Here is a 3,518-nt window from a genome sequence, read left to right as displayed (position 1 = left end):
CCCATTTGGTAAAGGCTGAGCGGCTGAACTGGGTATTCCAGCTGTATCGTCTCTCTCCGGCTCTGGTTCTTTGGCCCGAGTCAGTCCTCCACCTGGCATTCCTCCTGAAATCTTGGTCATGTTGATCTGGGAGGGGCCCAGTCTCCCTCTTGCAGCCTGTAGCACACTGACTCCTGTCCCATTGTCAAGGTTGGCTCTCCTGCCTCTGTCTTCAGGATTGGTTGGTCCTTCCAGTGTACCGCTGGACCCAGGGACCCTCTCTGCCACATCCCCACCTGATGATAATGTTCCTGGCAAGGGCTTCTTGATGGTCTTAAGGAGGCTGAGATCTGGCTTGACAGGGAGCACAAGTCTAGCACCTGGTTTTGGGGGTTTGGGCTGAGAAGTTGTGGCCTCTCCTGGTGATTCTGTGGTACTTGATGAAGTGGAAGGCCCAGGAGCTCCTGGTGACACCGCGACTGTCTTTGCCTTGCTGACGATGTTCATCCTGGGGAGTACAACGGCGTACTTGGCTTCTACCTCTTTCTCCTCCACTGGGGCTCCTTCATCTTCCACTCCCCCTCCGTCTTTCTCGTCAACCATTTTTTCCTGAGAGGAACTCTTTTTGTTTCTTCTGGCCAGGCTAGTCGTGCTAGCGACTCTCATGGCCACCCTATGTTTGAAGAAATTGCCTTTGGATTTCCTGGTGCCTTGTTTTTGTTTTATGGCACGAAAGGAGAGCCAGCGAGAGACGCCGATGGCTTTAGTCCAAGCAGAAAGTCTCCTCCTGAAGTTAAACTCCCTGTGCATTTTCTTCTGAATCCATCCAGACATTCTGTTAAGAGCTGTTGTTCTCTTTTTCTGTGCAATAATACGCTCCATTCGTTTACTGCACTCATCATCAATGGCCTCATTTGCTGATGTTTCCATATCAGGATCTGAATTATTTTCTTCGTCTTGGGAAGTTTTCATCTTGACCTTGGGTAAAAGCAAACTCTGTGGCTGCTCTTGACTTTGGGTTTCTTTGGGTTCGTCAGGCTCCAGAATGGCTTTGAGGTCTTTACCTTTGGCTTTGAGAGGCGTTATTCGGTTTTGGGTTTTGATGGCTTTGGATAACTGTGTCTCAGCCTCCACCACCTCCTCCTCCTCCTCCTCCTCTTCCTCATCTTCCTCGTCTGAATCAGCTTCTACAAGACGATCCTTCTTTTTGATGTGTTTTAATTTGTTTGCTAACAAGGTCTTGTTTTTTTCCATGTCGACCTTGTTCAGGGGAAAACCTTTCACAGATGATTTGACCTCATTTGTTCCAGAAGCAGGTTTGTCCTCTTTCTGCGGTTTCTTTTTCTCTTTTTTGGCTTTTTGTTTGGCTTCCTTCTCTAGCATTTTCTTTTCTGCTTTGGCCCTCTGTTTTTCTGCTTTCTCCGACTGCTTTTCTGCCTTTGTTTTTTTAACCATCTTGGAGTTTGGTTGTTGTCTGCGTCTTCTGTTGGCTTTATCAGCTGTTGGCTGCTCAGATAGGTCCTCCTGGGTTATCTCTTTGTCTTCAGCCTCATCCTCAGTGAAATCCTTAGATACTAACACTTCCTCAGTGTCTTCCTCTTCCTCTGCGTTGGACGCCACTAGCTCAACCTCAGACTCACTCTTGGCTTCTTCTGAAGACTCCCTGTCGGTTTCCCCGTCTGCTGTCTGTTCCGTGTCTCTTTGAGTATCTGATGCCTCCGTCTCCTCCTCACTACTCTGTTCACTCTCCTGTGTCTCAGCTCGCTCTTCATTAGTGCCCTCTTCCTCCTCCTCATTGTTACTAGTCTCCTCTTCACTCACACCCGTAGACTCCTCTGCACTACTCTCCGATTGCTCATCACTCTCCGTTTCTTTGCCATTTCTCTTGGTTTCAGTCTTGGCAGGGAACTTGCTGCCGACTCTCCCTGGTTTCTTTGTAGCCGCTTTTGGTGGATCCTTCAGCTTGTTTGTCTTGTTTGGTGGTCGTGATGAACCATTTGCTTCTTTCCTTTTATGAGGCTTCACTTTATCGCCGTTTTCATCCTCTAGATTCGGCGAATTCTCCCTTCCTTTTTGTTTCCCTTTCGGCACTTTAGAGGGAGGCTGGGGTGCCTTAGAACCACTCGGTCTTACATTTTGGGGGTTTCTGGTTGCCTCTGCTCTCGGTTTCTTGACATTGGCTCTGCCTTGGGACTTGACTGGTGACATTAAGATTAGCTTTTAGTGTAAAATACCTACAGAACAGCAAAATCAAATAAATTAGATGAGTGTCGCCATTTGATATTTTGACAGAAAATCAACACACCTTGACAGGCATCATCGATATTAGAACTTAAGGGCTGTCGTTTGGCAACCATACCAGTCAAACTCCTGGTCCTTTGTTCTATGCATCAGCATTTAGACAAGATTGTGTGACAACTGTACTGAATCCTCATCAAGACAAAGATGACAAAATTCACAATTTGAAACAAGGGAAAAAGTGAGGGAGAATAATACAAGCAAAGAGGCTATTAATCTATCCATGCTTTAAGAGATGGACTCAAATGTTCATGTTGCAACAGCAAACAGCCTAATCTTCTTGTTAAATCTTAATGGCAGTTAAAGGCTATCTTGAGATGTGACTAAATACAGTCGTGTAGCCCGAGTGCCCCAGGGGTAAAGCAGTGTGAGCTCATTTCAGTGTAATATAGCTTACCAGGCTTCTCAGGTGAACACAGGCATGGCTGGGGGCTGCAAGGTGCTCCGGCTTATCCTCGAGAGCTGGTGTCACTGATACAGACCAGCAAACTGGGGGGCAGCTACACACTAATATCCCACCCACTAATATTATACAGGAAGGCACGCAGCCAAAAATGCAACGCTACCCCGGCATAAGTTTGCGTGGTTTATGCATACAATGCCCCCGTCGACAAAGGTGAGCCGTCACGCACTGACACACACAAACACAAAGTGGTCCCTGAATAATTCAGCTTTATGTGGCAGACCATAATGTTGTGATGCAGCCCACACGGTCAGCTGGTGAATGCTCGGGAGGAAAGGTGAGAGGTGCTGCTTAGCGTGGCAACAAAAGGTGATGATGGAGGGAGACAGACGGCTCATTAAGGGGTTTTCATCCGAGAGTGAGTGTCTGTGTGTGCGCCGGTAAGGTAAACTGACCCTCATTCCTATAGTGTCCGGGTCTCACAGCAAGGTCATACATAAATAGTTGGACGCAGACATGTTTGTTGTCCTGTGGATGACAATGACTCATCTTAAAGATTGTCCTCTACTTTAAGAGAGCAGCTACTATAAAAGGTGGTTTATGGTAAACCAGGTCCTCACACAGCTCATATTGCAGTGGCCTCAGGCAATTAGGGGACAATGAGAGTGCCTCTATAATGGATGATCAGAACTCTTGGATATGCATGTATGACAACCGATCTCTCCTTTATCCGCTTCACCAGAGGTGGTTTGGCTTCTGCGGCTCGCACAGACCAAGATTATACAAATGAACAAATACTCTACAAGCAGCACAGAGCAGATGGGGACAAAAATACCTG

The sequence above is a fragment of the Solea senegalensis genome, linkage group LG18 (assembly GCF_019176455.1).
Source record: "Solea senegalensis isolate Sse05_10M linkage group LG18, IFAPA_SoseM_1, whole genome shotgun sequence".
Classification (NCBI taxonomy): domain Eukaryota; kingdom Metazoa; phylum Chordata; class Actinopteri; order Pleuronectiformes; family Soleidae; genus Solea; species Solea senegalensis.
This window is presented reverse-complemented; position numbering follows the sequence as displayed.